The sequence below is a fragment of the Meriones unguiculatus genome, chromosome 2, assembly GCF_030254825.1.
Source record: "Meriones unguiculatus strain TT.TT164.6M chromosome 2, Bangor_MerUng_6.1, whole genome shotgun sequence".
Taxonomy (NCBI): domain Eukaryota; kingdom Metazoa; phylum Chordata; class Mammalia; order Rodentia; family Muridae; genus Meriones; species Meriones unguiculatus.
The window spans coordinates 164,134,864-164,148,212 of NC_083350.1; the positions used below are offsets into that span (position 1 = coordinate 164,134,864).

The 13,349-nt window shown below is 40.2% G+C and overlaps 1 protein-coding gene across 3 annotated transcripts in view; it reads left to right on the forward strand.

Moving 5' to 3' along the window:
- Positions 1–750: 750 nt before the first annotated feature.
- Rnf13 (ring finger protein 13) overlaps positions 751–13,349 on the forward strand; it is an 89,554-nt gene continuing 76,955 nt past the window's right edge. The window contains exons 1-3 of one of the 3 annotated variants that reach the window (XM_060378343.1): positions 787–906; positions 9,657–9,701; positions 11,827–11,964. The gene's annotated coding sequence lies outside the window, so the exon portion shown is untranslated. Of the gene's footprint in view, positions 907–9,656; positions 9,702–11,826; positions 11,965–13,349 lie in introns of all 3 variants that reach the window. The other 2 variants (XM_060378342.1, XM_021646715.2) reach the window with 2 other exon arrangements.

Consider the following 13,349-nt stretch of genomic DNA (forward strand, 5'->3'; position numbering starts at 1 on the left):
GACGCCTTATTATTTCAAGCTACAGCAGGACCAGTAGGGTATGTCAGGATCTTGCAGTCTTTGCATTAAACCGCATTAAAAACAAGCAGCTGTAGTTTAGTAGCTGTTCAGGGCTATTGCCCAATACGGCATTTAAATCCAAGTTCTTAAATATTCAGACTAGGGGAGAAAAGGTATAAGGAGAAGCCAGGGGGACGAGTTTCGTTCCTCAGAGGGTGACAAGGTTTTTAAAAGGCTCTTTTGAGGACTGAATCACGTGCTTTGGACTTTTGCGCGGCTCCCTGCCAGGCCTCGGGGTTCACGCTCTGACCTGGGGTAGCTCGCTCTAACCCGACCTGGATTCCAGCGCGAGGCGTCGCCCAGCGTTCCCCGCCCTCGCAGGCCTGCTCGCTAGAGGGGCGCGAGGCACTCGGCGGCTCCTCGGGCCGGGGTGGGAGCTGCGAAGAGGCGCGGGCCACTCAGACACACAACCTTCGCTGGGGCCTCGCGCCCCGCCAGCCAATCCTCCGCCCAGCAGCCCGGGGCAGTGCAGGGTGGCTTCTCCACCGCACCCAGGGCTTCCAAAAGCCGCTCCTCCCTCCTCATCAGTTCCCTAGTAGGGATGATGGATCACGAGGCTCAGAATGACACTCAACTACTGGGCACTTTTCCCGGCCTCGCCGAAGCAGGCGGTGCGACTCTGCGAGAGGGGCGGGGCCTTGACGGGCAACGTTACGGACCAATAGTGTCTCTCTACCTCCAAGCGTAGACTAATGAGGAGCGGGAGGCGGGACTTCCGCCCGCCCGCTGTTGCCGTCTCTTCTCCGACTTGCTTGGGCAGCGGCTCAGTGCGGATACTCAGTCATGAAGTCCGGGTAGCGACTTCTCCTGGTGGCCGCGAGCCTGGGGTCCCGGGCCGGACTTCAGGTAAGAACCTGTGCGGCTCCGCAGCGGTAGGCGGGGGTTGTCGGGCCTGGCCGGGAGAACACACCCCCTCCGGCCTGGGTGCGGCGGCCCCTCGGCTCGGTGCTGTGACAGCCTAGGCCCGTCCTGGAGACTGGTCCTTAGCACCCCATCCCGTGGGCTTGTAGGTCTGAAGTTGTCGGGTTATGGGTTTTGCTTCCCACGTTCCATTTCAGAGGTGCCTGTGGCCTGGAAGGGTACTTAGAAGACTTCGGTTAGTCTAACACTTCTCTAAGTCCTCGGCGAAGATTCGGTTGTGGCTGTTTTGTCTTTGAAAAAAAAAAAATGCTATCGCTCGCTGCCTTCCTTTCTCACCCACTCCCCTTTCCTTTCTTAAAAGCTCAGCTTGCAGGCTTGCAGGTGACCTTGCTGGGGCTGCACACCGCCTTTTTATTGGTTTTGTTTTGCATTTTGTTTGTTTTAACCGATGTTGAAAGTCCGAACTTCTGTGAGTTCGCTTGTTGAATTGACCTGTACTTAAGAGGGAGACAACTTCGGTAGCCTCTGCTGCATGTTCTCTGCTTGCTTACGGTAAATTGTCCTATTTTTGTTCTAATCTGGCAGTAGTTAATTTCCATAATTCCCGTTTTATCCTCAGTTTCAGCACCGTGGGCAGCTGCTAGGGGCTGATGTCTGCCCCAAACCTGCCTGGGTGTTACTATTTGCTGCCAGTGATGCAGCAGTTACGGTGGAAACTGCATTCCTTCTAGCAGTGACGGGAAGACAGCTGCACTTTCTGATACAATACAGTAAATACAATACAATACAATACAATACAATAAAGTGGCCGTGCCTCCAAAGAGGCGGTAGAAACAGGTCATTTAAAGATTTAGGGAAGAATTTTTTCGAGTTAATCGTTCAGAAGGTCATTATTTATATATTTGAGACAGGGTCCCTCTGTGTAGTCCCGACTGACCTCAAACTTGCCGTTCTTCTGCCTCAGCCTACCCAGTACTGGAATTGCAGAGCCATCAAGCCTTGTTAATGGCTCAAAAAACTAACTCCATTTTAGAGGAACACAGCTGGACTGTGGTAGTTAAACAGGAGTTGAGTATACGGGACCACAGGGATTCATTAATTGGTTTCAGTTACTTTTTTTTTTTTTTTTTAATGTGGGTCAAGAGGAAGGTGTAAAATGTGTCATTGCAGATTCAGGAAAAACAAATGTTTCAAAAGACTGGAGTTTCAAATTTGGTAGTCAGACTAGACTTAACTCTTTCGTGTTATGTATGAAATACAGCTAAAGGACTGGTGAGATGGTTCAGTGAGCAATAGAACTTGCTGTGCACCCCTAATCTAGCAGTAGTTAATTTCTGGATTAGATTTCCAGAATCCATGTAGATGTGCAAGTGGAGAACTCACTCCACGTGAACCTTGTGGTATGTGCCTTACCTACCAAGCCATACACACACAATAAGTAAAAAAGTTAAAAAAAATGGAAAAAAGAAACGTGAAGGTTAAAGGAAATAAAGTCGGTCTGTTGCATAGTTAAGCTTTACTGAGTTGATTGTGTAGAACCACAGGTGTCTCTGTATAAGGAATGGCAGTTCTCTTAGTGGAATGTTTATATTTTCCTCTGCTTTACTTGATGTGAGGCAGTGTGATGTTTTGATGTGAAGTGTAATGTGTGAAAACCATGGTTAGGGAAGTTAAATATGGAAGGCTTTGGGGGCTAACTTCTCATGTATCCTCGTTTCTTTAAGGATTTCAGAGGAGCCTAGCTTGTTGCTAGCATGCAGCTTATTTCCTTTGATGTTTCTACATCTAAGATTAACAGATTTTTATATCAGCTTTCAGGCCCCAATTTCAGCAAAGTGAGGGCAGAGTAGGGGTTTGACTCTAGGGGTAAGCTTATAAGGTTGAGGAAGATGCTTTATGTTTTGTAGTTTTTATTACGAATAGGTATTAACTGGCTTGATAAAATATACTTATGTTAGCCTTAACTAAAAAGTTGGTTTTTAAAATAAAAATTATGACTTTGGACATTTTAAAATTGGGAATTAATAGTGTATAGTGGAAAGCAAAAGGAGTAAATCAAAATAGTGATTTACGCTGTTTGACTTGTTACTATATGATGTCACATATGGTGGTTTCCTGTGACATAAAAAGGGGAAGGAAGTTAGTAAGCGCTGTTTCTCAGAAGAAGAAACAGAATTAGTAGACATGGTTTTAAATTCTTGTATTCTGTTGATAATTATTGAACACATATAAAACATAGAATTAAACTTTTATGAAGATTTTGTACTGCATAAAGATTGATTTGAGAAGAATGGAGGAGCTGAAGTTCCAGACAATTGGAAGCTGCCATGTGGGTGCTGGAAATTGAATCAAGGTCCCCTGGAAGAGCAGACCATGCTCATAACTGCTGAGCCTGCCAATTATACCTTTCTTACAGATGAGAAGCTAAGGCATCACACATGAGTTCATGCATGTAGCTTGTGGAGTAGATGGAAATGAACTCTCAAATTTGGCAGCAACTGACTGTATAAAGCCTCTCTGTGTCACATTCATGAAAACAACAACAACAAAAGCCAGGGTGAGACTGAGAAGGTGGATCAGTGAATAAGGAGGATGTTCTGCACAAGCATAAGGCTGTCAGCACACATGTGAAAATCTGAGAGTGGTCTACACACCTGTAACCCTAGCCTTAGGAGATGGTCTGAGACAGGAAGATGGCTGGGGCTTGCTGGCCATCAGACTAGCAAAAAGCAGAGTAAGAGACCTTGTCTCAGGGAAATAAAGTGTAGACTTGTAGACTGATAAAAGACACCCTATGTCCCTCTCTTTTTAAGTATATGCACACGTGTATACATGCATATATTAAACACATCATAACTCCACCCCTACTCCCAAATCCTATTTTAGTTTCTGGTGACTTTGGGTAGTCTGTTTAACTGTTTACTTATAATGTGGGCACTAGGACAACTTACAAAGCACTAGACAGAATGTGTTTATTGATTGATATGCCTCAATCTTGTTCTTACATCGAGGATATGGCTATTTGCATGATTGTTAGGACATAGAGGAGAGTGGGATAGAACAGTCCCAATAAAGACATGGTCAGGGAAAAAGTGTAGAGGAAGGAGAGTCAGAATAAATTTGCCAGGGCTGTAATATTTAGGGAACAGGCTGATGAAGATAAATGGTACAGATTGTAGAGATTCTTAATTCCAGATTAAGAATTTTGTATGTGATTTTTAGTTGACATTAACCCTCTTTTACGAATATTTACTTGGGAACAGAGGCTGAATGGAAAAGCAGAAGCCTGCAGGTGGGAGTTCCATAGAGTTAAGACAAAGTGTGAAGATTGAAATGAAGGATAGGTTTGAAATGTTTAAAATAACACTAAGAACTGACATGGCTTTGGGCAAATTTCCTAGTGGGGTTTTGAAGCTATTAATGTAAATAAAGGATATTGTGGTAAACAAATTTTAGTGTGCTGATATTTAGAAAGAGACTGAATGATGGAGCATTTAGTATTGGACCTTGAGAAGATGCTCAGCATGTGGAAAGATAAAATGGATGCTGGAATTTCTGTATTCCATGAACAGAGGAGTGATGCTCACAGCATGAGGCCCAAACAGCCATCTTATTTGGGTCACTGGCCTGACTCAAGTCCTGAAATTCCTCAGGACTGAAAATTTCCCACTTTGTAAGAATGCACTGATTATTTCCCCTGTGCTGTGTTTTATTAGTGTTCCAGGGCAACAGGAGGGAAAGTGATGGGAAGGAAAAGTTGTGTAAACATACAAGGCTCCCATTTCTTAAGAACAATAAATTGGAGCTAGAGATTCTCATACTAAGAATGTTGAAAGATGTTTTGACTTTTGTTTTCTGAAAGGCATTAAACATGTTTTCAGCAACATTTCCAGTCGAGTTTTATTATCTTTTTGTTAACGTGAATTGATTATAGCAATCCTTTTATTCAGAGATGGGGTGAGACTTTAGGAGACAACAAAAAGGGTGCACGACTGCGAAGTGTTTACTCTGTTCTACCCGAGAGTGCACAGAAAGAACTTCAAGGCGAGGAAGGCTGCATGGGACGGTGGGCGAAATAAAGACCTGTGAAGAATAAAGGCCTGTTCTTTCCAATCTCTGGCTTCACTTTTACTGTTCTGTGAAATGATGATAACAGTACTGATTTGGAGTTGTTTTAAAAATTAGTTAATATATGAAAAATTGTATATATTATATCTGAGCTAATGGAACCTGTGGTAACAAAGAAGGAACAATATCTGAAAGCCCTCTTTAACATCAAAAGAACTCAGAACTAAGTAATAGAAGGGCCCATAAGTTTCTTTTCTTAGCAGATTTTCTAGGGCTTACATGCAATTGCTTGATTTTAAATTACGCAGTGAACTTTGTCACTGAATCATATTTAGTTCTCTGCTGTCATGTTAGGCCTGAGTAACTGGCCAGTCAAACAAAAATGTGTTTGTTAGTGAGCATGAAGAGAGAGCAGAAGGTTTGCATATATGCCATCTCAGTAGAAAACATTACTTGAATTCTGCTGCTTGCATTTCTCTTCTCCTCTTCCTCTTCCTCCTCCTCTTTTTCTCTTTTCTCTCCTCCAGCATTCTTTTCAACGAATAAATATTTATTCAGTACCTTCATTGTCATATAGTGCTCTAGGCACTTAGGGAGCATCCCTTAACTGAAGGGACAGAAACCCTTGTCCGTATGAAGCTTGTCTTTTTGTGAGAGAAATGGGTACCTTGTTAATAATGATAATTAGATTTTTTTTTTTTTGTACTGCATGTTCAAGCTATACTATGCAGATAAGAATAATGATACCAGGCCCCAGTTGGTCATGTAGAACACTTTGAAGGAAGGGATCATGTCTTTATGTCTCCTCTCTTTTCTCTTCCCTCCCTGTGCCCTGTGCAATGGCTTACCCTTTGAACAGTGCCAAATGTTATACATATGTTGAATGTTAAATGTCTCTCCCAAATATACTTTCAATGTCTCCTCTAGACAAAACATTTCAATTCAGAAAGCTTTTAATGTACAGCAAATGTAGGTGTACATCAGATGCTTACAATAAATAAGCAGAAGCTGTGCCAAGGCAGGGACCAGGTTTTGAACAAAGAGAAGAGTGCTGTGAATTGTATTTCTTGCTGATCTAGGAGACCAATGAAAATAAGGTTATTGGAGACAAAAGTATCAGCATTAAGGGAATTTGGGGATATTGTTCACTAGAAATAACATTTTTTAAACCTTTCAGTTAATTTTTTCATTGGTAAGACAATTGGAATTTTTCAGCTTAAAAGACCAGCTTTTTAGGTACCTTACAAAAATGTTGCACTAATATTTTGCTTTACTAACATAGATAAAATAGAGCTGATTATAAACTTTCATTGAATACAAATCAAGCTAAATAATGCTTTTGGTTAACAAAGTAGGTTTTAAGACTAGATTTCTAGAAAATCATTATTATGGTTTGATGCTCTTTACTAACGACTGCTGTGTACCTTTTAAAAACATGGTAAAATGTAGTTGCTATGCAATTGCCAGCTCTCTTATAGGGAGGAAAATGAGCCGTAGTACTTTATTTAGCTTTAGTACTAGATCATGGTAGTTATTCACCCTTTCATGTTTTAAGTTTATGCAGTGCCCACCTGTGTCATTTCCTGGCATATAGAATCAGAAAATGTCAGTGCCTGTTTTGAAGACGCTTAAAGAAAAAGGATCCCTAGCATGAGGGGCTAACAGAACAAGAGGATGAACAGTTCGTACCATCTTGTGGGTGGTACAGACAAAGAACAGAATGGGAGGCTAGGAGCAGACAGAGTTTATTGAGGTACAAGAGAAGAGAGAGCATGGAGGATGTCAGGGACTGAGTTAAGAGAGAGCAAGTGTGTATGTAGAGCTCCTGGGCTGAATCACAAGCTGGAAACAAACTGTATTTTGACATCCATGTGAATTTGTTAGAGAATTTTACACAGAAAATGACACGATCAGACATTTTTCCTTTTTCCCAATCTCTATTAATTATACATAATGGTAGGTTTCATTATGGTATTTTCATTTATGTTTATTAATGATCAGTTTCATTTACTATTATTCTTTCTTATACCCCTTCTACTCTTGTTGAGACATTTTTATGTGTAATTTTCCCTTTCTCTTACAAGAAGCTGAGACTAGAAGACATTTATACTATTTCAATAATGATCATAGACCTTCTTGGGGAAATCAGTCTTTTAAATGCAAAATGTTGTTTTTATTTTTAGAGTGCTGATAATTATGAAACATCCACACATTTAAACATGTAAATATATATAGCCACATTTACATAATTAAAAGAGCAACAAATTTGGGGATAATTTTGTTTACTAATATATGAGGACTTCTGGCTGGGTAAAGAATTTGATTTAAAATAACTTCTAAGGAAATTAGAAATGTGTTAATGTTTCATTATGTAAGTGATGTCTAGTTTAAGTTCAGCTTCTAATGATTGAAATAGCCACTTAAACTTTGCAGAGGGAGTGAATTTCTCTGGGGAAAAATTCTGTTGCGCTGATGAGAGATGAGTATTTCTGAGTGAAGCTCTGAAAGAGAAAGCAGACACTGAACTTCAGCTTTTCTTATATAAAACACCTCATTAATGTTCAAGATTATCTGGCCACTGTTCTTGTAATTTCCATGTTTGACATTTACAAAGAAAGCATTATATACTTATAAATTATAAATGCTAATTGATTTTTTAAAACAATTATATTCACTTAACAAAATTAACCTCTTAGGAACTGGGAAGGTGGCATAGTGGGTAAGAGCACTTGCCCTGCAACATGAGGACCTGAGTTCTAATGTGTAGCATCCATGTAAAAAGCTGAGCAAGGCTGTGAATAGCAAGCAGATACTGAGAGCTCGCTGGTGGCCACGCTAGTTGAAAAGGTAAACTTCTGCTTCAGTGAGACGCCTGTCTTAAGGCAGTAAGTCGTAGAGGGATGGAGGACCATACTCCTTATCCTCTGCCGGCCTCCACATATGTGTGCATGTGCTGCATGTCAGCACACTCACATGCACACACCACACACCTGCAATGCCCCATACTCCAAAAATCGCTACTTTAAAAGTTAGCAATTCAGTGGCATTTTGTATATTTTCAATTTTGCTTGCCACCATTTTTGTTTAGTTTTAAGACGTTTTTCTCATGCAAAATAAAAATCCTATACTGTTAGCACTTATCTTTATTTCCTAATACCCTTAGCCATATCAACTACTAATTATTTTCTCTTTCTATGTATTTACTTACTCTGGGTATTTTATATGGAATCACATGTTATATGATTGTTTATGCCTGGCTTCCTTCACTTAGTGACATATAGTAACATGTACCAGCATTTTTTACTGCTGTATAATATTCCTTTACAAACGCAAACAATTCAGTCATTGATGGATATTTGGATTGTTTCAACTCTACCTGTTGTATGTAGTATTTCTGTTAAATAAGGATTGGCATTGGCAATGTGTGAGGTTGCTAATTTCTTTACATCTATGTAACCCTTCCTTCCTTCCTTCCTTCCTTCCTTCCTTCCTTCCTTCCTTCCTTCCTTCCTTCCTTCCTTTCTCCCTCCCTCTCTCCCTCTCTCTTTCCCTCCCTCCCTCCCTCCCTCCATTTTGGTGTGTGTATGTCTGTAGTTTCTACCTGTGCATGTATGTGTGGGGTGAATGCCTTCCTTAGTCTCTTTCTACAATAATATTTGAGGCAGCCTCTTACTAACATGTGGCTTGCTGGTTAAGTAAGCCACCTGGGCAGTAAGCTCCAGGGTCCTCCTCTTCCTGTCTCCTCAGCAATGGGGAGATAGTTGTGCACCACCATGGCTAACTTTCTGAGTGCTGTGTATCTGAACTTAGTTCCTCATATTTGTGTGGCAGGCACTTTATCTCCTGATCCTTCTCTAGCTTCTTATTTTTCTATGTCAAAAAATATATTATTGTAACCCTTGTGAGTGTAAAGTGGTACCTATTTTTTTGTTGTTGTTTTTGTTTTGTTTGTTTGGTCAAGGTCTTACTATGCCTGGAACTTGCATAGTTGACCAGGTTGGCCTTGAAATTGTAGAGATCTGTCAGCTTCCCAAGTGCTGGAATTAAAGCTATGCACCACTATGCCCAGTCCTACTCATGTTTTTGATTTGTGTTTTTCTCATATGAATGACTTTGAATATTTTTCATACACTTGTTTCCATTTGCATATTTTTTGAAGACTTGTTTATTATGTTCTTTGCCTCTTTAAAAAAATCTTTCTGATAATTGATTTTTTCCTTTTTTCTTTTTTCTTTTAATTTTTATTAATTACACTTTATTCACTTTGTATCCCCCTGTAAACCTCCCCTTCCTCCCCTTCCCGTCCCACCCTTCCTCTTTTAAAAAGTAGTTTATTTGGCTGGGCAGTAGTGCCATACATCTTTCATGCCAGTACTCTGGAGGCAGAGGCAGGTGGATCTCTGAGTTCCAGGCCAGCTTGATCTATAAAGTGAGTTCCAGGACAGCCACAGCTACACAGAGAAATCCTGTCTCAAAAACCAACCCTACACACACACACCCACACACACACCCACACACACACACACACACCCCAACCAAAAAAACAAAAAACAAAAAAACCCAAACCAAAATACAGTTTAACTAATCAACCAACCAACCAACTAAAAAAGATTTATTATGTTTTTTATTTTTGTGTGTCTTGTGTGTATGTGTTGGTGCTCTTGGAGGCTGGAAGTGGTTGTTGGATCTTCGAGCTGCAGTTACAGATTGTGGTGAGTGGTCTGAGGTAGATGCTGGGAACCTGGAAATGAACTTCGGTCCTTTGAAAGAGCAATAAGTAGTTTTAGTGATTGGGCTATCTCTCCAGCTTTTTTCTGTACTTTGGATATGAGATCCTTATCAGATAAATGATATACAGATTTTTTTTTTCCTTTTGTGTGTGGTCTCTTTATCTTAATAATGTTCTTTGATACATAGGTGTTTTCAATTTTGAGGAAGCTGAATTTATATGTTTATTCATGTTCTTTTATTCATCATTTCTAAGAATTCATTGCTAACATGGAATCTTAACTCTTTCAGCTATCTGTCTATATTGCTTTTTTCTTTTCTTTTTGTTTTTTGAGACAGGGTCTTAGTATGTAGTCTTAGCTGTCCTGGACCTTGCTGTGTAGACCAGGCTGGCTAGAACTCACAGACCTCACCCGCCTCTGTCTACCAACCTCTGAGACTATAGGTATCCCACAGTACCTGTTAGAACTACTGTCTAGGATAGACTATTTAGGGAGTAGAACTGGGGAAGTGGCTCAGCAGGTGTGCACTTACAGAGGACCAAGATTTAGTTCCTTGTACCCATAACTCATCTGTATAATAGCTGACACCTGCCAGTGTATTAGTTCCTTTTCTATTGCTGTGATAAAACATCTTGATCAGAAGCAACTTGTAGAAGGAGGGGGTTTATTTGACTTAGGATTCCAGAGGGGTGAGAATCTACTCTGGAGGAAAGCGTAGCTGCAGTGGCAGGCCCCAGGAACAGGAAGCTGAGACCTCCCATCTTCCAATGCAGCCCGAAAGCAGAGGCTAGACTGGGAGTGGCACAGGCTTTCCAAGCATGCATCCAGTGGAGCAAGGCTGCACTGCCTACACCTCCCCAAACAGTGGGGTTAAAATGCCCAGGACTGTGAGGAACATCTCATTCAACCCTGTCATAGCCTGTAACTCCAGTTCTAGGACTTCTGGCCTTGGTGGGCAAGGACTCACACAGACACATAAAAATACGTAATTGTTAAAAAGGAATATTTTGTGTGTAATTAAATGTTTTTATTGAAAAAAAATCTATTTTCCAAAGACCTGCCTTTTTTTGTTTTTAAAAATAGTAAAATATTTTTGTTTATTGACAGTTTCATACATGTGTACAATCTTGATCATATTCACACAAAGCCTCCTTTATATTCTCCTTAGAACTCCCCCTACAGGTCCTTTTCCCAACTTCATGTCTTTTTCCTTTTTGCAAACGCCAATTAATGCAATTATGTGTAAACTCCAATAAATGCCTGCATGTGATTGGGTGCAGGGCCTCCATGGAGAATGGCCAACCTACCAGCAGCTACATGTCTGAATCATCATCATCATCACCACCCTCCTCACCACCACCACCATCAGTATTATTTTGATTTTTTTTTTGAGACAAAGTCTATTATGTAGCCTTGGCTGTCCTAGAACTCTCTATATAGACCAAGAAGCTCTCAAACTCACAGAGATCAACCTGCTTCTGTCTCCTGAGTGCTGGAATTAAAGGGGGCACTGTCATGCTGGGCCATAAATCATTATTTATTAATTGTACATTTTATAGTTCCAGGCCAGCTTGATCTATAAAGTGAGTTCCAGGACAGCCACGGCTACACAGAGAAATCCTGTCTCAAAAACCAACCCTACACACACACACACACACACACCCCAACCAAAAAACAAAAAACTTAACAGGAACTAACTTTATCTTAACTTTAGTACTTAACTTTAGTACTTAACAAGAACTAACTTTATCTCCTCTAAATATTGGGTAGACTTGTGAACTACAAACTTTGTTGCTTGCTCATTTAAATTTTCTATATTGTACAAAAACAGTATACAGATAGAACTCTTGAATAGGTGGGACAGGTTTATTAAGGTTTATGTGTAGTTTAGTCTTTAGAATATGCCACATAAATTGATACACTTTAGAATTTTTTTACTCTGAAACAAGTAGCTAGGTATGAAGAACAAACCAAAGGTGATGTGAAGACCCACCACCCAGAAGTAACATCTATTTTCAGATTATTTTATCGCTATGTTTGAAGAATTATTTATTTTATATGTCTATGTGTGTGACAGAGTGTACATATGTGTACCACATGTGTGCAGGTACCTTCAAAGACCAGAAGAGGGAAGCCGGAAGACGGTTGTGAGCCACCTGACATGGATGCTGGGGTCCAAACCTGGGTCCTCTGCAACAACTGCTTTTAACTGCTGAGCCATCTCTCCATCCCCATAGTATTCAATGTATGTATATTTCTGTATGTTTTTAATATATGCATAGGACATTTTTCATTTAAAAATCTTTTTGAGACAGTGTCTCACTGTGTTGCCTAGGCTGGTCTTGAATTCCACTGAGTGGCCGGGACTACTGTTCAAAACACCACACCTGCCTTTATTGGAAACAGGGCTTTTGTTTTTGGTGGTGCTGGGGATTCAGTGCCTCTTTGAGGCTTATGGTAGGCAGATGTTCTCCTACTGAGCCTTGAATAAGACAGTTTTAATATAAAAGTGTTAAGACATTTTAAAGAGCAGTTAGCAGTTACATTTAGAAGTTTCATTAAAGTCAGTGTAAAGAGAAGTGGTATATGCATTCGTTTTTACAAATGTTAAGCACTTAATTTTTGTCAAGCACTGTTTACATATCTGTAAAATAAATATTGATGTCTTTGAGAAATACATATCCTTTCAGCAAATAAGAACACGACACAAAAATAAGAATCAAAAATTATGATGGAAGCAATGATCATTTCAAAAGCAGGAGATAAAAAGGAATGAGTCATGGTAGATGTGTAAACTGACTGTAAACACTTGTCAGAGGTGAGTCTAGCATCTAGAAAAGAAGGTTAAGAATGTTTCGTGGGGACACTGTGGAGCAGCAGATTACAGGGGGGGCCTGGGCGGGGACCAGCCGTTCAGTGCACTCTCATCCTGTGGCTGGGAATTCCCTGCAACTCTAGCTCCATGGGGATCTCATGTCTTTGGCCTCTGCCTCTACCTATTCTCATGTGCACCTTTCCCACATACATGTAATTAAAAACAAAATAAACAGGTTGTAACAATGGCAATGATGTAACTTGATGTGGGGTGTGACCGCCCCAGCTAACAGTATAAAAGACTTCATGTTTATATACTCAGACTCTGTAGATCACTGACCATATTATTGTTTTCCTTCTAAGAACTGCACAAAAGTTTAAAAATGAGGGATGGCGGTAGGCATGATAAGTAAGCAAATTTGTTCATTTTTCAGTCAGTTGATCTTCGTACTTATATGTAGTAGACGTTCAGTCCCCTAAAATAAGGGAGCCGGAGTGACATTAGAAATCACTTTCTCTATTTTAAAGGTTACATACAGGATTAGAGGGAAAAACATTCATTATCAGATCCTTAACACAAAACTTAGCATAAAGTCAAGTTTTCTTTCAATGTCATAGTAATAGGATTGACATTTGTGTGAAAAGTCATGAAAATTAAACATGCTGCTTTAGGAGACTGATACTTTGAAGTACACTGCTTATTTTGATAACAAAGAAAACCAGAATTTTGTGCTGTTTCCCTAGTGCTCAAGATTTCAATATCCATGGAAAAGTTTCATTGTCAATTGTTCATTTCTTGTTTTCTGTGTGGGTCAT